The sequence below is a fragment of the Cheilinus undulatus genome, linkage group 8 (assembly GCF_018320785.1).
Source record: "Cheilinus undulatus linkage group 8, ASM1832078v1, whole genome shotgun sequence".
In the NCBI taxonomy this organism is placed as follows: Eukaryota; Metazoa; Chordata; class Actinopteri; order Labriformes; family Labridae; genus Cheilinus; species Cheilinus undulatus.
In genome coordinates this window covers 52,402,322-52,424,318 of record NC_054872.1, presented here as the reverse complement: position 1 = coordinate 52,424,318, position 21,997 = coordinate 52,402,322, and the positions used below count along the sequence as shown (strand labels likewise).

Below are 21,997 nucleotides of genomic sequence, written 5' to 3'. Positions count from 1 at the left end.
CTAACTCCATCCTCACATCATCTAACTCCATCTACACATCATCTAACTCCATCTACACATCATCTAACTCCATCCTCTCATCATCTAACTCCATCCTCACATCATCTAACTCCATCCTCACATCATCTAACTCCATCTACACATCATCTAACTCCATCTACACATCATCTAACTCCATCTTCACATCATCTAACTCCATCTACACATCATCTAACTCCATCTACACATCATCTAACTCCATCCTCACATCATCTAACTCCATCCTCGCATCATCTAACTCCATCTACACATCATCTAACTCCATCCTCACATCATCTAACTCCATCTACACATCATCTAACTCCATCTACACATCATCTAACTCCATCCTCACATCATCTAACTCCATCTACACATCATCTAACTCCATCCTCACATCATCTAACTCCATCTACACATCATCTAACTCCATCTACACATCATCTTACTCCATCTACACATCATCTAACTCCATCCTCACATCATCTAACTCCATCCTCACATCATCTAACTCCATCTACACATCATCTAACTCCATCTACACATCATCTAACTCCATCTACACATCATCTAACTCCATCTACACATCATCTAACTCCATCCTCACATCATCTAACTCCATCTACACATCATCTAACTCCATCTACACATCATCTAACTCCATCTACACATCATCTAACTCCATCTACACATCATCTAACTCCATCTACACATCATCTAACTCCATCCTCACATCATCTAACTTCATCTACACATCATCTAACTCCATCTACACATCATCTAACTCCATCTACACATCATCTAACTCCATCCTCACATCATCTAACTCCATCCTCACATCATCTAACTCCATCCTCACATCATCTAACTTCATCTACACATCATCTAACTCCATCTACACATCATCTAACTCCATCTACACATCATCTAACTCCATCCTCACATCATCTAACTTCATCTACACATCATCTAACTCCATCTACACATCATCTAACTCCATCTACACATCATCTAACTCCATCCTCACATCATCTAACTTCATCTACACATCATCTAACTTCATCTACACATCATCTAACTCCATCTTCACATCATCTAACTCCATCTACACATCATCTAACTCCATCTACACATCATCTAACTCCATCCTCACATCATCTAACTCCATCCTCACATCATCTAACTCCATCTACACATCATCTAACTCCATCTACACATCATCTAACTCCATCCTCTCATCATCTAACTCCATCTACACATCATCTAACTCCATCCTCACATCATCTAACTCCATCTACACATCATCTAACTCCATCTACACATCATCTAACTCCATCTACACATCATCTAACTCCATCTACACATCATCTAACTCCATCTACACATCATCTAACTCCATCCTCACATCATCTAACTCCATCCTCACATCATCTAACTCCATCTACACATCATCTAACTCCATCTACACATCATCTAACTCCATCCTCTCATCATCTAACTCCATCCTCACATCATCTAACTCCATCCTCACATCATCTAACTCCATCTACACATCATCTAACTCCATCTACACATCATCTAACTCCATCCTCTCATCATCTAACTCCATCCTCACATCATCTAACTCCATCCTCACATCATCTAACTCCATCTACACATCATCTAACTCCATCTACACATCATCTAACTCCATCTTCACATCATCTAACTCCATCTACACATCATCTAACTCCATCTACACATCATCTAACTCCATCCTCACATCATCTAACTCCATCCTCGCATCATCTAACTCCATCTACACATCATCTAACTCCATCCTCACATCATCTAACTCCATCTACACATCATCTAACTCCATCTACACATCATCTAACTCCATCCTCACATCATCTAACTCCATCTACACATCATCTAACTCCATCCTCACATCATCTAACTCCATCTACACATCATCTAACTCCATCTACACATCATCTTACTCCATCTACACATCATCTAACTCCATCCTCACATCATCTAACTCCATCCTCACATCATCTAACTCCATCCTCTCATCATCTAACTTCATCTACACATCATCTAACTCCATCTACACATCATCTAACTCCATCCTCACATCATCTAACTCCATCTACACATCATCTAACTCCATCCTCACATCATCTAACTCCATCTGCACATGCTCCAGTCTTTCTCTCTCTTTCAGCCTCATCAGTCTTTATATCGTTGTTCTCATGTTTTAAATGTTTGATAAAGATTTTCATGTTTTTGTTTACCTGGTGTACTAAACTAAAAATTAATTGCGGTCTGTTCCTCCTGTACGTTTGTGGCGATATATATATATCTAACACTGTCTGACTCTGCCTCTCGTCCTCCCCGGGGTCAGGTGTGTTGAACTCTGGGTAGATTCATGACTCAGAGCAGGGCGGACTCTCACACACAAACATGCAGCAGCATTCTTCACATCTGATTTATCAGCGTGTGTCAGCCTGGTTGGACACCAGAGCCCGTGCTCTGTTTTTACTCCCCCTGATCACCATAAATGGAATCAGAGAAAAAAAACACGAGTTTATTAAAGACGTGAAGCTTCACTGGATGTTTATCTGCTGCACATTTCTGACCTATCAGAGCAGCTGCTGTTGGTTCTTTATAATATCCACCAGTTCATGCAGTAACAGTTCAGTTTCAATCATCAGTATAAACCGGGTTCTGATGTTAGAATCTTTTTTATTTCTGCAGCTTTTGATCCACTTTTCACCACTATTTCTGCCAGCTGTTTCAGCGTCTTTTTAACGCTCTACCCCACTTCTGCTCTTTGCTCCTTTGATCACGTTTTTGCTCTAATAACTATTTTTGCCACTGTTGTGAATTTCAGCATCATTAGACCATTTTGCTGTTGACACCAGTGTGTTGTTTTCCACCCCTTTATGCAGCTGTTTTTCCACTTTATGTTCATTTCTGCCACTTTCTTCCAATTCTTGCCACTCTACCCATTTTTGCGACCTCTTTCTGCTTCTTTTCCCATTTGAGCCACTTTATGTCCATGTTTGCCACTTCTTTTTGCTTCTTTTGTCTATTTTTTCCAATTTTAATCCATTTTTTTCTGTTTCCTCTCCAGTTTTGCCACTTTTCTGCCACGTTTTCCACTTTGTTTAGCCAGTATTGGCCAATTTTTGCAACTTTTGGCCATTTTTGCCACCTGATGTCCATGTTAGCGTGTTGTTTTTGACACTTTATGCTCATTTTTGCCACTTCTTTTTGCAACTTTTGTCTATTTTTCCACTATAAACCATTTTCTTCCGATTCCTTCCCAGTTTTGCCACTTTTCTACCATGTTTGCCACTTTATTTAGCCAGTATTGGCCAATTTTTGCAACTTTTGGCCATTTTTGCCACCTGATGTCCATGTTTGCGTGTTGTTTTTGCCACTTTATGTCCATGTTTGCCTCTTGTTTTTGCCAAATTATCCAGTTCTTGCCACTATGCTCATTTTTGCTACTTTGTTTTTCTTCCTTTTTTGTCTATTTTTTCCACTATTAACCAATTTTTTTTACTTCTTTCCACTTTTCTTCCATGTTTACCACTTTGTTTATCCAGTTTGCATCCATTTTAGCACTCTCTTTTTGCTTGTTTTTTGAGTTTTTCCACATTTAACCCACCTTTGCTGCTTTTCCTCTATTTTTGCCACTTTTCCCTGAACTTTTTTGCCCCCTTTCATATATATGTAAATAGATTAGAGTAGTTTTTATTCATGTCAAAAATATTAAATGGTTTTCACAGCTGAACTTGGAGCATGACTTTGCTGACCTGCATGGGCCCCTGATTATGCGGCGCCCCAGAAACCTCCCCCCATCCCCCCTCATGGGCGGCCTTGGAAATGTAAGACGATGAACTGACAACCTGTTAACATATTGCAGCTTCCAGAAACATCTTAAAGCCACTTCATCTTTTTTATTAGAGCCTTCAGCAGTCAGGATTATCAGTCCTGCAGATCAGAGTTTAACAGTCGTGAACTTTCAGCTCCAGGCGTCACATACCAAACATGCATCAGCTCAGTGAAGGAGGAGAAACACACCGACACACCTGAGCAGCATCCTCAGAGCTAAAACTTCAATATGAAGCTGGTAAAAATGAAACCATTTTGAGGACTGTTTGACAGCAGAAGTCCTGTGCACCAGATATGGATATAAAAAATGACATGCAAACTCCTGAGCATCATCTAAATGATCTAAAGGACTTTACTTACAGGAACTTTAGAATTTGGCAGATTAGATCAGTTCAAAGAGAGTAAATCTGAGTAAAAACTGACTTTAAGGACTTTTTCATTGACTTAAACTGTCCTGAAATGTTTCTGCTGAGTACAACTGTTCTAAATTATCACACACGAGTCCAGTTAAACATTTGATTTTTAGTTTTTCAGTTTTCACTTCTTCTCCTGTCAGCTAACGTCACTGACGTCAGTCTCAGACAGGTGAGCTCATTAGTTCACCAGGTGAGCTCGTTAGTCCACCAGGTGAGCTCGTTAGTTCACCAGGTGAGCTCGTTAGTTCACCAGGTGAGCTCGTTAGTCCACCAGGTGAGCTCGTTAGTCCACCAGGTGAGCTCGTTAGAGGGGAACTACTGATGGAGGGTGGGCCACATTATTAAGTCACAGGTTTCATAGATTAAAGCCTGAAATGGTGCAGTTTCCTGATAAAGGGATGAACATTTAGAAGGACATTTATAAAGTTGAAATCATAAGTTTGAAAGGTGAAAATATGAGATCAAATGTGAAGTCATGAGTTTAAAAGTCAAAATATGACTTGAGATTTTAAATTGTGAGTCTGATTGGTCCGAATATTAGATTCAAAAAGCCAAAAATTAGGAGTTGAAAATGTCAAAATATGAGCTAGAATTCAAAATGATGACATAAAAAGTTAAAAATATCTAAAAGATAAAATGTGACATATAAAGTCAGAATTATGAGTTGAAAAGGTCAAAGTATGAAATTAAAAGTCAAAATTATAAGTTTGAGTCCTAATCTTGAGATGCAAAATTGAAAATATGAAATAAAACACAAATTATTTAGATTTTTATGGCTTAACGAGAATATTTTAAATAATCAAGTTGAAGTTTACATTTTCGTACTGCAGACCTCATACTGGTGGGGCAGTTAGAATACAGATATGATAGGGTCTGGTGGGCCGGATATAATCATTCCATGGGCCAGATTTGGCCCCCGGGCCTTGAGTTTGACACCTGTGTGTTAAGGTGGTATCAGAGAAGGACTCCTGTGTTAATATGGCACTGGATCTGCAAAGGTGGCTTTGATAGAAATAGCTTTGATTTGAGTTAAATTACCTCCAAATGCAGATCATACGACAGATTTCTGTTTCCAATCCTCTAGAAACCACTGAGTGTTTTAAACTCTGTTTGCACAATCATCTGGAACTCTGCGTTATAAGTTAATTTGCAACAAAAGCCATTTTCATCATTGGTAATTTTGTCTAATAAAAACCAGATTGTTGAGGATAGAAAAATCCTACTGGCTGACAGTTTTACTATTCAACAAAAACAGGACATGCATCATGTAGGATAAACATTCAAACGGCTGCTAAAACTACAGCGGACTATCTGAGCACATATTTGATATCAAATGCCTTCTTACTCTAACAATTTTGCACAGTGCTATGATAAAGCTTTCTTCTTCTGAATAAAGCAGAGGGGAACTACACTGTAAAAGCACTATCAGCTAATACATGCACGGTTTCCTTCTAAATGCCCAGATCTAAATGTGTTCATGTCAGAGGGGCGTTTTGCAGGATGAAGCATGCACATGAACAGAAATATATCAGATTTAGAGAGCCGGTTTGTTGAACCCTCCAGGGGCCCCGTCTGTGGTCAGGTCTGCGTGTGAGCGAGGGCGAGCGACGAGAGGCGAGAGAGCAGAGCCTTCTTTGGTCACAGTTTACATCTGTTAATGTTCAGTCATTAGCAGGGACAACGAGCCAGGGCAGGGACCAATCAGACCATCAGATCCAGATCAGGTCCGTTTCAGGATGCAGGTCACTCCCCTCAGAGTCTGGAGACTGGAACCCGGAGACCTGGTTTTCCCTCAGCTGACTGTTTTATCTGGTAGAGATTTCCTCTGTTCCCTTAAAGGACCTTTATTGAGCTGCAGAGAAAAAAACCTGCGGCTGCTTGCAGCTCTGTCAGATTCTGGGGTGTAGCATGGTTGGGGGGGGGGGGTACTGATTACCTGGGCCCTCAGTCGGGAGGGGCCCTTATGAAGCCTGCAATGAAAAGTGCATTTTGATTGAATTTTTCTTAGTCATTAGTGACATTATCAATTTTCATGCTGTCTTTTGCAATTAAATGACACTTATTTCCCATTTTCCCACCATTTTATTGATTTTTGCCCATTTAAGTCACTTCTCACTCATTTTTTTTGCCACTTTATCTTCTATTTTTTGCCATTTTTCTCCCAGTGTTTGCTGCTTTTAGCCCATTTTTGCCACTTTATCTTCTAATTTTTGCCATTTTTCTCCCAGTGTTTGCTGCTTTTAGCCCATTTTTACCACTTTATCTTCTATTTTTTGCCATTTTTCTCCCAGTGTTTGCTGCTTTTAGCCCATTTTTACCACTTTTGGACCATTTTTGCCAATTTTCTCCCAGTGCCACTTCCTCTTGTCACTTCTCGCCCATTTTTGACACTTTAATCCTGATTTTTGCCATTTTTTGCCCCTTTTTGCCTTTTTTTCTACTTCCTGCCTATTTAAGCTGTCTTTTGGAATTAAATGCCACTTTTTGCCCGTTTTTCCTGCCTTTTTTCTGATTTTTGCCCAGTTGAGTCACTTTTCACTCATTTTTTTGCCATGTTTTTGCTACTTTGGGACCATTATTGCCACCATGAACTCTTTTTTTGGTCACTTCCCACCCATTTTTGACACTTTCTGCCCTTTTATGCCACTTTTTCTTCCCAGTTTTTGCCGCTCTCAGCCCATTTTTACCTTTTACCTATCTTAATTGACGTTTTTCACCACTTAGATTGTGGCTCTTGTAAATGCATTTTTCAACAGTTTGGCTCTTTGGTTGAGAAACACTGGACTAAATGAATCAGTCAACAGACTGAAATCTGCATAAGATAGGGTAAATACAACACTGCTCCTCTCTTAAAATGTCCAATGATGTAGTCCAGCGCTGTGAAATAATGCAAGTAAATTAAATTTAACCATAGTAAAAATGTAGTTCATAAATGGAGAAATTATGTTTCAAAAATACTTGGAAATGCAGAGATATTTGTAAAAAAAGACTCAACATTTGTGACTTGTCTTGGCAGTCAAGGGGGGCCCAGAATCCCAGCTACACCCCTGGTCAGATTTATCAAAGCCTTATTCATTTTAGGGCTGTCTTTTCTAGAATCCTGTTGAGATCATTTCCAGTCATGCTGGTGGAAATAAAGAGGAGTGAAAATGTTCAGTGCAGTAGAAATGGCAGCGTTTGGTCACAGCTGTGTGTGGCTCTGCTGTGGTTTGGTTATCAGAGATGCAGGAAGTTGGTATTGATATTACATATTAGTGATGTCATATCTGTTTGGACAGCATAGACAGATGTCCCAGGCACCCATACTGGATAATTAGAGTGTTTAATTACCAGAGATTGCAGAAAAACTCCCACACTCTGTCTAAATGTCCCTGTTTCTATGAGGATGGCTGAGGAGTTTCTTTATGTGTCTCTGAGCAGCTCAACAGGTGTTATTCATGTTTCCATAAACCTCAAGTGTGATGTTGAGTCTGTTTAGACACAAATCTAAGCACATGTAGAGTGAATCCTGCAGACGGAGGATTCCTCTGTTGATGATAATTGATGTTTTATTTCCTGTTTATCTGGTCTTAGGGGGGAATTTTGTCTGATCAGGAAGTCATTTTGGTTTTATACGCCATCTGTCTGCATGCACCGATGGATCTCGATAGATTCACAAAAAGACTGCAGCTTTTGTGCTCTTTAACCCTGTGCAAGGAAGGACAAAGATTCTGTCTAATTCAGAAAACACATGCATAGAGTCAGATGCTCCCTAACTGTGCTGCAGAGCAAACAGTGTCTTAATATGCAGTCATTTGCAGAAAAGCTGTCATTTTCTATGCAGAGGACCCTCATTCTAAATTAAAGATGCCACACTTAAACTTTCCAGTCATCAGTAAGACAGCTCCACCTCTTCAGAATAAATGACATGCATAAAACATCTGTGAATATGTTGCTGAAATGAGGATGGATCATATAAGCAGGTTCTAGGCTTCATCCACGTGTGGAGACAGTCTAGAGCAGTGGTACTCAATGCGTGGCTCTTTAAAGTTTGAATATTGTTCCCCAGAAAACCTTATAAAAGGAAAACTTTGACCTCAGAATTTATCCATTTCAGGTAACATTGATCATTTTGTTTCTACACTTTTCCAGTAGACTTTAATTGACAGACTTAATTGTCTATTACATTTTTTGTCTGTATATTTCCATTGCCCTTATTCGCAATTTTGCTCCTTATTTCAGTTTTTTTTAGCCACTTTCTCCCCATTTTAGCCACTTTTCAGCCAGACTTTTTTTGCCATTGATGCCAATTTTGCCCCTTTTCACAGGTTTTTGCCACTTTTTGACCATTTTTGCCACCTTAAACTCTAATTTTTAGCACTTCTTACCCATTTCACTTATTGTTCCCATTTTTTAGCTACCTTTTGACCATTTTTGCCCATTTTTATCACTTTTTGTCCATTTTAGTCAATTTTAGTCTAATTTTGGCTGTGTGTTTGCCCCTTCTGACCATTTTTGCCACCTTAAACTCTAATTTTTAGCACTTCTTACCCATTTCACTTATTGTTCCCATTTTTTAGCTACCTTTTGACCATTTTTGCCCATTTTTATCACTTTTTGTCCATTTTAGTCAATTTTAGTCTAATTTTGGCTGTGTTTGCCCCTTCTGACCATTTTTGCCACCTGTAACTCATTGTCTGTCACTTCTTACACAGTTTTTGCCAATTTTCACCAAGTTTTTTTTGCCATTTTATGCCAATTTTGCCCCTTTTCACATTTTTTTTGCCACTTTGTGACCACATTTGCCACATTAGCACTTTTCACCCCTTTTTGCCTCTTTTCACCAAATTGTTTTCCATTTTATGCCAATTTTGCCACTTTTCACCAATTGTTCCCACTTTTGAGCCACTTTTTGACCATTTTTGCCACCTCCAACTCATCTTTTTTGTCACTTCTCACCCAATTTTGCCACTTTCTCCCCATGTTTTCACCCATGTTTTTGCTGTTCTATTCAAATTTTGCCCCTTTACAACAGTCACTTCTCACTCAATTTTGCTGTTTTTGCTGCTTTTTGACCATTTTTGCCACCTGTGAAATATTTTTTGTCACTTCTCACCATCTTTTTTTTTCAATTTTGTGTAAAAATTTTGCCCATTTTTGCTCACTTTTTTGTCACTTTTTGTCCATTTTATCACTTTTCACTAATTTTGACTTTTCTGCTTTTTGCCCATTTTTGCCACCTGCAACTCATTTTACATCATTTCTTACCAATTTTTGCCACTTTTGAACCATTTCTGCCACTTTTTGCCATTTTTTGACCATTTTTGTAACCTTTAACTTATTTTTATTGCCACTTTAACCCATTTTGGCCACTTTTCACCCCTTAGATTGTTGCTCTTGTGAAGGTTTTTTTTGTGTGTCTTTGGCAGAGCAGGGGTGAGTAACGCTGGTCTAGAGCAATGAAGATGACGTGCTGTTTTGTCTTTGAGTTGTCCTTTTAGGGAGGAAGCTTTGTTTAAAACAGTGAAAGTCATCTGACATTAGCCAGTGTATACAGTCTCTCCTCCTCCTTCTCACTCATCATCTTCATGTGTATGGGACTGTCCTTCGTCAGCATGACAGTGACACTTCATAATGAATAAAGGTTCAGATAGGTTCACTCCATATTCAAACACAAACCAGGAGCAAACTGCACCACGACTTCATGTGTCTGTTGGTGTCTGAAAAGAATCAGCTAAATGCTTTGTAAATGAGATGATATGACAAGGAAATTGCTTATTAACAATAAGAGTGTTGTTGCAGTAAATATATATTTTTTAATGAAATGTTTGCATCTTTCAGTATCAGCATCCTCTGTCCTCCTCCTGAAGAGTCTTTGAGCCTGACACTGAACCTGAGAGAGGTAATAATTCTATTTCTCTGTCATTACCAACAATCAACTCATCACTATCCAACCAATCACCTCCATCACTATCCAACCAATCACCTCCATCACTATCCAACCAATCACCTCCATCACTATCCAACCAATCAACTCCATCACTATCAACCAATCAACCTCCATCACTATCCAACCAATCACCTCCATCACTATCCAACCAATCACCTCCATCACTATCAACAAATCACCTCCATCACTATCAACCAATCACCTCCATCACTATCAACAAATCACCTCCATCACTATCAACAAATCACCTCCATCACTATCAACCAATCACCTCCATCACTATCAACCAATCACCTCCATCACTATCAACCAATCACCTCCATCACTATCCAACCAATCACCTCCATCACTATCCAACCGATCACCTCCATCACTATCCAACCGATCACCTCCATCACTATCCAACCGATCACCTCCATCACTATCAACCAATCACCTCCATCACTATCCAACCGATCACCTCCATCACTATCCAACCGATCACCTCCATCACTATCCAACCAATCACCTCCATCACTATCCAACCAATCACCTCCATCACTATCAACCAATCACCTCCATCACTATCCAACCAATCACCTCCATCACTATCCAACCGATCACCTCCATCACTATCAAACCGATCACCTCCATCACTATAAACCGATCACCTCCATCACTATCAACCAATCACCTCCATCACTATCAACCAATCACCTCCATCACTATCAACCAATCACCTCCATCACTATCCAACCAATCACCTCCATCACTATTAACCAATCACCTCCATCACTATCAACCAATCACCTCCATCACTATCCAACAGATCACCTCCATCACTATCCAACCAATCACCTCCATCACTATCAACCAATCACCTCCATCACTATCCAACCAATCACCTCCATCACTATCAACCAATCACCTCCATCACTATTAACCAATCACCTCCATCACTATCAACCAATCACCTCCATCACTATCCAACCAATCACCTCCATCACTATCAACCAATCACCTCCATCACTATCCAACCAATCACCTCCATCACTATTAACCAATCACCTCCATCACTATCAACCAATCACCTCCATCACTATCCAACAGATCACCTCCATCACTATCAACCAATCACCTCCATGACTATCAACCAATCACCTCCATCACTATCAACCAATCACCTCCATCACTATCCAACCAATCACCTCCATGACTATCAACCAATCACCTCCATCACTATCAACCAATCACCTCCATCACTATCCAACCGATCACCTCCATCACTATCAACCAATCACCTCCATCACTATCAACCAATCACCTCCATCACTATCAACCAATCACCTCCATCACTATCCAACCAATCACCTCCATGACTATCAACCAATCACCTCCATCACTATCAACCAATCACCTCCATCACTATCAACCAATCACCTCCATCACTATCCAACCAATCACCTCCATGACTATCAACCAATCACCTCCATCACTATCAACCAATCACCTCCATGACTATCAACCAATCACCTCCATGACTATCAACCAATCACCTCCATCACTATCAACCAATCACCTCCATCACTATCAACCAATCACCTCCATCACTATCCAACCAATCACCTCCATGACTATCAACCAATCACCTCCATCACTATCAACCAATCACCTCCATCACTATCAACCAATCACCTCCATCACTATCAACCAATCACCTCCATCAGTATCCAACCAATCACCTCCATCACTATCAACCAATCACCTCCATGACTATCAACCAATCACCTCCATCACTATCAACCAATCACCTCCATCACTATCAAATCACTATCAAAAAAATCTTTTGTCAACACTGTTTGAAACAAAGTATGTCCTTTTTCCTGACATTTCTACCAGCTAATGTTTGAGTAATTGTAATTTGTCCTATCATCAGATTTTAACTTTCATAGCCTGTGAATTCAACCATTAAACCTGCTTTGTTGAATGTAAATGTTTCTCCAGGCTCTGGTCTTTTACTCTTCTTGTTGTTCTGAGCTGTAATCTCTGGTCTCAAGAGGTTTAACCTCCTATTATGGTCTCTGTGGTCAGCTCTGTGTGCTTGTACGGGTTAACCCTGCAGGTTTATTTGAGGTTGATGTTGGTGGTTGCTGGGTTAGTGGACGGATCTGTTTTGAGGTCTCTCTACATGAGACTGTGGATTTTTGCTTGCTTTATGATGTGAACAGACAGAGTCTGATGATCAACTTCAGGATGTTTCTGCTTTCATGATTGGTTCTGGGAGTTCATAATGAGGAATTTCCTGCACATTCCAGTCAGCCTGTTTTAGAGTTCTCTTGACGTGGTCATTTTTCATCATTCTCTTCCCACTGAAAGTATTTGTTTTTGTCAATTACAGACCCAGGAGTGTCAGCCATTAAGCCTGTTTCACTGCTGAAATCTCCTGGGAAATCCCAAACTTTAAGTTTCTTTGAGTCATGAAAAATCAGTGAAAAACAATCCGTGCCTACTTTCAAAAGCTCTGGACTGAGTCCTCTCCTTTAAGTTGTCTCTTTGACGTCTACTTGTTGTTCCAGCTGGTCTATAATAGTCATGGGAGATTTGACCAGTGACATAGAGGAGATAAAAGCTGCGTATCAACAACACACAGTTTTAAACAAAGTCAGAATGCCATCACATCTAAACACAAGCCTTTAAAGTCACAGACATACACAGGTTCAGAGAGTTCAGAGTGACTGAAACCAGACTAAACAAATCAAACACAGACTCAAACGCAGCTTGGCTCTCATCATATAAGACAGAGAGAGAGGTTTGCAATGTGGCATTATTAGAATGTGATTATATAAGAGGGAACGGGATGTCCAGATTGTAAGGAAAAGCAGAACTGGTGGTGAAGCTTTAAACTCAACAAAACTGTTCCAGCGATTGGTAAAAGAATTATTCTGAGAAGTCTTTTTTGCAAGATTAGGTTTCCATGTCTATTATTTAATTCCCATTGAAATCCTTTGAATGCTGGATTAAGCAAAAACTCCTTTAATAAAACCAAAGAATTAATCAGAAATACTTTATTAATCCACAGGGGAATGGATTCTGGAGTTACAGTTGCAAAATATAACAGTAGGACATAAAGGAATTTATGAATAGAAATCTAAAAACAGATAAGAAACTATTTTAAAATCAGAAGACTTTAAAGTCCAGGGAAAATAAGGATAAGCTGCAAGACATTTTCAAGTGGGAAACCGGAAGCCAATATTTACAGCCAATGTAGGCCACTATTTACAGCCAATATAGTCAAATATATATAGCAAATATAGGCCAATATTTACAGCCAATATAGACCAATATTTACAGCCGATGTGGGCCAGTATTGAAAGCTGATACAGGCCAATATTTTAAGCTGATCTAGATTGATATGTATAGCCAATATAGTCCAATATGTATAGCAAGTATAGGCCAATATTTACAGCCAATGTAGACCAATATTTACAGCCAATGTAAGCCAGTATTAAAAGCTGATACAAGCCAATATTTACAGCCAATGTAGACCAATATTTACAGCCAATGTAAGCCAATATTTACAGCCAATGTAGATCAGTATTTACAGCCAATGTAAGCCAATATTTACAGCCAATGTAGACCAATATTTAAAGCCAATGTAGACCAGTATTTACAGCCAATGTAAGCCAATATTTACAGCCAATGTAGACCAATATTTACAGCCAATGTAGACCAATATTTACCTCTAATGAAGACCAGTATTTACAGCCAATGTAAGCCAATATTAACAGCCAATGAAGACCAGTATTTACAGCCAATGTAGGCCAATATTTACAGCCGATGTAGGCCTATAATTACAGCCAATGTAGACCAATATTTAAAGCCAATGTAGGCCAATATTTACAGCCAATGTAGACCAATATTTACCGCCAATGTAGACCAGTATTTACAGCCAATGTAGACCAATATTTACAGCCAATGTAGACCAGTATTTACAGCCGATGTAGACCAATATTTACAGCCAATGTAGGCCAATATTTACAGCCAATGTAGACAAATATTTACAGCCAATGTAGGCCAATATTTACAGCCAATGTAGGCCAATATTTACAGCCAATGTAGGCCAATATTTACAGCCAATGTAGACGAATATTTACAGCCAATGTAGACCAATATTTACAGCCAATGTAGACCAATATGTACAGCCAATGTAGACCAATATTTACAGCCAATGTAGACCAATATTTACAGCCAATGTAAGCCAGTATTAAAAGCTGATACAGGCCAATATTTTTAACTGATCTAGATTCATATGTAACGCCAATATAGGCAAATATGTACAGCAAATATAGGCCAATATTTACAGCCAATGAAGACGAATATTTACAGCCAATGTGGACCAATATTTACAGCCAATGTAGACCAATATTTATAGCCAATGTAGACCAATATTTACAGCCAATGTAGACCAATATTTAAAGCTGATGTAGGTCAAGATTTATAGCCAATGTAGGCCAATATTTACGGCAAATAGAGTTTGGTATTCACAGACAGTGTAGTTTGTTATGTACAACTAAATATTGTCCAATATTACCAGCCAAAAACAGACACATATTTACAGCTTGTATTGATAAATATTTGCTGCTGATTTAGTCTGCTGTTTACAGCCATATTGTTAGATTTTTACAGTCAATATAGGAATATGTATTTTTAGCCGATATAGGCCTTTATTTTGTCCAATATTTATAGCAGTACAGGTCCATATATTTGCCGTGTATTTAGTCTGCTAATCACAGCCATATACTTGGATTTTTACAATCAAGCAACTAAATAGAAAATATCCAGACTTTGGCTGAGTCCTGACCTTTTTTTAAAGAGAAACAAGGGCAAACTGCATGAAGATGGCAAATGTTATAGGAGTGTTGGTGCTTGAAGAAGATGAACACAGCGTGCCTTAGAAATCAAACCTTGAGACGGAGCAGATTAAAGAGAACATGAGCGTCATTCTTCAGTCTTTATTTACCAGGACCTGGTGAATCCAGATATCTTTACTGTTTTTGGTCGTCGTTATCTTTACCATTTACATTATCATCTATTCCCTCATAAAAAAAGCACAAATTCCTCTGGTCAAAATGTTTGTTTGCGCCATGACCACAGCAGTGCCACCCAGTATGGCACTACCGTGTTCATGGTGGTGTTCAAACTAAGAATTACAGGGGCGCAGGTGGCAGAATGGATAAGGCGCGCGCCCCATGTACGCAGGTGGCCCGGGTTTGAATCCGGCCAGAGGCCCTTCACCGCATGCCTCTCCCTGCTCTCTTCCCTGTATCCAACTCTATCCACTATCCTCTCCTCTATCAAATAAAGGCACAAAATGCCCAAAAATAAACCTTTAAAAAAAAAAGAAAAAGAATTACAATACAGTCACTCAAATCTTCATCTTCTAATGTAGCCATATTTCAGTTGATGTATAGAATTCTGTTCAGGATGGTCAAAACTGGACCGAGGGTCCCTCTGGACACCCCATGCCTGGTGGTTTGGTCATACCTCCTGCAGAGTGCTGAAGCCCTGAGTCATGAACCCAGAGATGTGTGAGCATTTTAGCAACACTACTCCCATCATCTTCATCTCTGTTTTAATGAGCGTATATTTAAATGCCTCCCTCTTCATCACAGCAGCTTCTGGTTGAAAATTAAAGATCAGACATCTCTTTTAAAGCTTTGGTATTTTTCTAAATGATTGTATTGTTTCAAACATGTTCTAAAAAGGTCCAGACATTTCCACAGCCTTAAATAGACCTCAGCGTTGGTTTTTGCTCTCTGTTGAGATGATGCTGCAGCTTTAAATCAAGCCTTTGAACCAAACGCTGATTCTCAGAGAGGAGTCGGAGTTTCTATAATCAAACATGCTCAGATATCCCCCCAGCAGCGCTGACTTGTCGTTACTCTCTGCTGTCGTTGTGTCTGAGAACTCTGGTCCAAGTTTGGCTCTTACTGCGTTTACAGCAGATCATAACTCACTCTGCATGTTTTCTGTGGCGACAGATTTTATCGGCTCTGACCCAAACCTCTTAACTGTTCTCTGTTAACTCTGGCTAACCACAAGTATTTATCCTCAGCACACATTTGGCCCATTTCCCTCCTCTGAGAAGGATCACTGAGGAGGAAGACGATCCTAATGAGACGACACCAGGCCAACTGGTTCATTTTACTTCTTTTCTGTAAAATTTTTGGAAGATGATTGTGATTTTAAACGTCCGTTAACCTCCTGAATGGTTCCTGTCTGGTTTTAGGACCACAGTAGATTAATAAAACTAAATAGCGTGGTTAACCTCATATTAGTAACACCGCAGAGCTGGCAGACTCCTGAAGTGGACCGAGGCCTGATGAGTTTCGTGTGGTCTGGCAGCCATGTTGGCAGTTGCTGGTGAACAGCTGTTTAAAGAAGGTCAAATGTTTGTCTGCCTGTAATCAGATCATTGCTCAGCATGTTAGCTAGTTAGTTCATGAGTCTGCTCTGTGAGTCAGTTGCTGAATGAGTACCAGCTTACATTTCTAGTTGATAGAGCGTTAAGAGCATGCCATCTTTAGTCTCCTCATTTCAGAATAAACCTGCAGAGCCTGGCTCCGCAGAAACATAAAGCTGAATTTCTACCGACATTTAATTTGCAGAAAAGATGACATAAGTTGCAGAAATCTTTAGATGCATGCTCAGCCTGCAGAGATAGCAGTTAAATGTGACTGCTCTGATCGTTTGTAACTCAGATTTCCACGAGATTGAGGCCTGGGCCACTCCAGAACATTTTCCTTGTTTTCTTTGAACCATTTCTGTGTAGCTTTCTCTGGATGCTTCGGCTCATTGTCTGACTGAAAAATAAATCTTCTCTGAGCCGTAGTTCTCTGTCAGACTGAAGAAGATTGTCCTCACTACCCCAAGGCATGATGCTGCTATGCTGAGAAGCATCCCCACAGCATGATACTGCTGAGAAGCATCCCCGCAGCATGATGCTGTTTAGAAATATCCCCACAGCATGATGCTGCTGTGCTGAGAAGCATCCCCACAGCATGATGCTGCTGAGAAGCATCCCCATGGCATGATGCTGCTGAGAAGCATCCCCACAGCATGATGCTGCTGAGGAGCATCCCTACAGCATGATGCTGCCACCAGCATGCTCCACAGTGGGGATGGTGTGTTTGTGGTGATGTCAGTGTTTGGCGTCTTGTCTGATGGTCTTAAAGCTTCATTCTGGTCTCATCAGACCAAAGAACTTTCTTCCTCTTGACCATGGAGTCTCCCACAGTCCTTCTGGTGAACTCTAGTCCAGATTGAATCTGAGTTTTCTTCAACAGTGTCTTTCTCTTTGCCACTCTCCCATAAAGCTCGGACTGGTGAAGAACCCGGCCAACAGTTGTTGTCTGCAGAGTGTCTCCATCTCAGCTGCTGAAGCTTGGAACTCCTTCAGAGACCTTCTGAGTCTGATTTTCTACATCTTTACTCCTCATATTTTCAGTCCTGGCTGTTTTCTGTCAGCGCTGCTCCGAACATGGACCCTATAGCTTAGATTTCTGTGTTTAGCTCAAACATCTGCCTTTCAAACAGACTAATTAGCATCAGTAAATCACACCACATGGATAAATATCCTCAGCTCTGGAGCTTTCTATTGGAAATCATCAGGGGCCACAGTGAGGGGCCCAGGGCAGCCTGGGCGTCCTTGGGTGTTTGACAGAGTCGTTACAGCGCACAGCTGAGGATTGTGGGGGTTTGAAGGTTGTGTATTTCTCTTTCTCCAAACATAAAGACCAAGCTGACACATGTTAGTGTTTCCCAGCTGAGTATGGACCTACACACCAGAGAAAGAGACTCTATCGCTACTCCCACGTCAGGTCTTGGCTTTGCTTTCTCTTTGAATGTTTGCAGTGAAGTTTTGGATAAAAATTTCAGTCAGGATAAGACGTTTCTTGGTAGTGCTGGGCAATGAAGAGCTCAGGTTTAACTCAGAGGTTTTCATGCTGAATTTGCTGCACAGAGAATGTGCCGGACAGTTCATGTGCATGGACTTTTCAAACAGATCCTCTGATTCTGAACAAGAAGAAAGCAGGAGGTGGCGCTGAGCATCTCTATTCTTTGTCTTCTGTCATTGATTGTTTGTTTACTCTGGGGCAGATCCACTGAAAAAAACACAGCTCTGCGCTGTGCAAACGTCAAAGAAGACAGCGTTTGATCCACAGAGCACATCCAAAGAGAAAATGGTCAGTGTTCTTTCTGGCAGATCCATTTCCTGGTTGAAACCAGACTGAAAAAAATGGGAGAAACTCACATTTTTCAGTTTCTTAGATTTTGACCAAAAATGGAAGAAAATGGGAAAAAAAGTGCAGTTTTTCCCTTTTTTTTCCATTTTGGTCACAAAAACAGAAAAATTAATAACATTTTAAAAAACGGGGTCCAGTTTTTTTTTTCTTCCCCCAATTCCATTATTTTGTTTCCTTCATTTAAGGAAAAGGAAGTCATGTTGCCGTTGGGAAAGGTTGGCATTTCAAAATAAAAGCCTCCATGTCAAACGAGCCATCCATTGTCTTTTATAGTAAGATCATCCATCTATCCGTCTATCTGTCTATCTATCTACCTGTCTGTCTGTCTTTCTGTCTGTTTTTTTTTTGTCAAAAAAACAAAAAACAAAACAAAAAAAAAACTGAATAACGAGAGTTTCTCCCGTTTTGTTCAGTCTGGTGTCAACCAGGAAATGGATCTGCCAGAAAGTTCACTAATCCACAAAACCCATGCAAACTGCTCCGCTGAGCAAACAGCATGAGCAACCATGTCCCATCTGCTTGCATGTTATTGGAGGAATTTTCAGAAAGTCAGTGCTAAATGTCTCCCCTCATGTGGAGATAATCCTCATTACTAACAGTGACTAATTCACCCAGGCCAGCACAGATACAGACGGTAAAAGTGCTGCAGTTTAACACCAAATGAAAGCAGGCGTTAAAGTGGAGCTAGTTCTCTTCCTCTCTCGTTTCTCTTATTTCCACCTTTGTCTGTTTTTCCTGTTTATCCTCAGATTAACTTTTTATTACCAACCGTGGGCCATTAAACTAGGGCTGCATGATAAATCGATATTAAATTGTAATCGGATATTTTAGCCGATTTTGCGATGTCAAAAATACGAACATCGCAAAATCTGCTTTCCCTTTAACTAGGGTAATTACGGTACGGCTCTCCCTTACGTCTCCAGGCTGCACGCTTACAACATAGAGGGTCTGACATTAACGGTTGCCCGAATGCCCGGGGCAACTTCAAAAAGCCGACGGGCAAGCACGACTCTGAGCTTTTCTGTTCATTAATTGTATCATTTTCCTCTCTCGTTTCTGTTACTACTGAGCCCCCGAGTAGCCAGATGCAGTGTGTCGCTGCCTCTATTGGCTGAGCGTGTCTGCTGACGTGCAGACAGCTGCACAAACTTTAACTGAAACACTTTATGAAGGTAAACACTGTCATCAGTAAAGATTCACGGTAGTCACATCAATAAATCTGTTACCTACATAAGAAGACAGGCTTTAACTTCCAAATTTAAACGTTTATTATTTTAAATCCGTATTTTATTACCGTCGGATGCGCTCGACAGAGGAGTGTGTGTAAGAGAAGAGAGCAGAGGAAGTCCGCCGGTGCTGCGTCTCTTGAATAAGGTAATTCATTAAAGTGTGCTGCCGTGTTTAATCTGAAGCTTCCCATTTCCTCATTTTAACTTTTTCTCCAGCCACATCCTGCCGATGCTCTCTCACACCCAGATCTGCGCGTCATCAACGAGCAGCCTATAACACACACGGATTGCATGTGGAGATGAAGTCATATCTAGTGAAATTTGTCCAAACGTGGGTGTTTTATTTGATCTTTAATGCACTAATGATCATAAATATTGTCAAAAGAGCAGAAATGTAAAACCAAAGCTCCAAAATGAGGCAGGGTGAAACAATGTGTCTGGAGAGCTGCAGGTGTGAGGCAGGGCTGGTTTTAGTCATTTGGAGGCCCAGGGCAAAGACCATTATGAGGCCCCTCCACCTTTAACTAAAGAATTAAAAATGAGCAGAAAAAAATTAGAAAGCATCTCTTTTATGTTAATAAAGCCACAGAACTACAGTAAATGTTTTAAGTTTGGTGAAAGCGGGGCACTTTATTAATCCCTAGGGAGATTTATCTGTCTTTGTTTAAGGTTTGCACTTTATATTTATTCAAATTGTTTGCCAATTTATGAAATAAAAAATTGAAATAATTTATTCTGTTGTCCTTAGTGGTTTTACTAAAAATCGTAATCGAAAATCAAGATTTCAGAGAAAAAAATCGAGATTTTGCTTTTAGCTGAAACCGTGCAGCCCCACGTTAAACTTGGAGGACCTCTGCATGAGCCACTTTAGAGTCAAACATGTTTAAAGAGACGCCCAGTATCTGACTCTGCTGCCCGGTGTGGCCCCCCATGAAAAGAAACTGTCAGTATGAGGAGAATAAATAAAGGTTTGAACTGAACTTGAGGAGCAGTGAGTTTGAAATGTCGGTTATATTTTACAGTACAAGCTCAGACGTTGGAGCAGCAAGCTGGAATACAGGACCTCTAGAACAATCCGCCAGGCTCTCTGGAGGGTTTACGTAGAGGAAGTTGATCTGTATGTAAAGTCTTTTACGTATTTACTATGGCTTTTGATCTATAAATGTAAATTCTTCCTGCACAGTGGAGAGAAAGCATAACAGAGCACACATGCACATGTTTGGCACGTTGATGTTCTGATTTTCAGCACAAAAAAAAAATCAAAGCTATTTAATAATGCTGACAGACAGTGAGGACAGTGAAAGCAGATGTCTCTCTGGTATTTGTGTTTATTTATTGGAGGGAGAGCGGGTCCATCAGGATGACGGGGGGGTTGTCTGTTAGTAATGGATGGAAATATAATAAAACATGGATCCTGATATGATTCAGACTTGTTAGCCCTGTAAAGACCAGCGTCGCGTCCAAGACCAGACCACTGTCTCAGATTAACAGCTAGAACGTGTGTAGTGTTCAGTAACATCTGTGTGTCCTCTTCATCTTCCTCATCCTCCTCACTGAATGGATGTCTCCTTACTCTTCTGTGCATTTTAGACCAGTGATACTCAACGCGTGGCAGTTTTGTAATGGTCAAACTTAATTGTCAACCTTTATTTTTTCCCCTTTCTTTACATTTTTTGCCACTCTAAATCCATTTCTGCTGCTTTTAGCCCATTTTTGTCCCTTTTCGTCAGTTTCAGCTACTTTTTTCCTGCTTCTTTGCCATTTTTAGCCTCTTTTATGCCTTTTGCCACTAAATGCAACTTTCTTCTTTTTTCCCATCTTATAACAGCCTTTTATCCCACTTTAGTCACTTTTACTCATCTTTTGCCACTTTTTGACCACCTGTAACTCAATTTTTTGTGACTTTGCGTCAGTTTTAACCACTTTTATCCGGCTTCTTTGCAATTTTTTCACTACTTTCAGCTGCCTTTTGCCATTAAATGCAACTTTTACCCCATTTTCCCACCTTTTAACATCTTTTTTTGCCCATTTTAATCACTTTTCACCATTTAAATTGTGGCTCTTGCGATGGCATTTTTCAACAGTTTGGCTCTTCGGTTGGGCAGGGTTGAGTAACACTGGCTACGTTTACATGAGAGCTTTAATTCCCCTTTAATTCAGAATTAAAGTTAAATCCTCTTGAAAAAAGCCTTGTAAACACCTAATTCCAAATAAAAATGACCATTCCGAATT

At 40.0% G+C, this 21,997-nt stretch overlaps 1 protein-coding gene across 5 annotated transcripts in view; it reads left to right on the top strand.

Moving 5' to 3' along the window:
- The window catches only part of LOC121513696 (collagen alpha-6(VI) chain-like), a 124,562-nt gene that overhangs the window by 8,270 nt on the left and 94,295 nt on the right, over positions 1–21,997 (top strand). For 3 of the 5 annotated variants that reach the window (XM_041793617.1, XM_041793616.1, XM_041793614.1), the window contains exon 2: positions 10,143–10,203. The exons of the other annotated variants lie outside the window; for them this stretch is intronic. The gene's annotated coding sequence lies outside the window, so the exon portion shown is untranslated. The remainder of the gene's footprint in view (positions 1–10,142; positions 10,204–21,997) is intronic. 5 annotated transcript variants of the gene reach the window in all.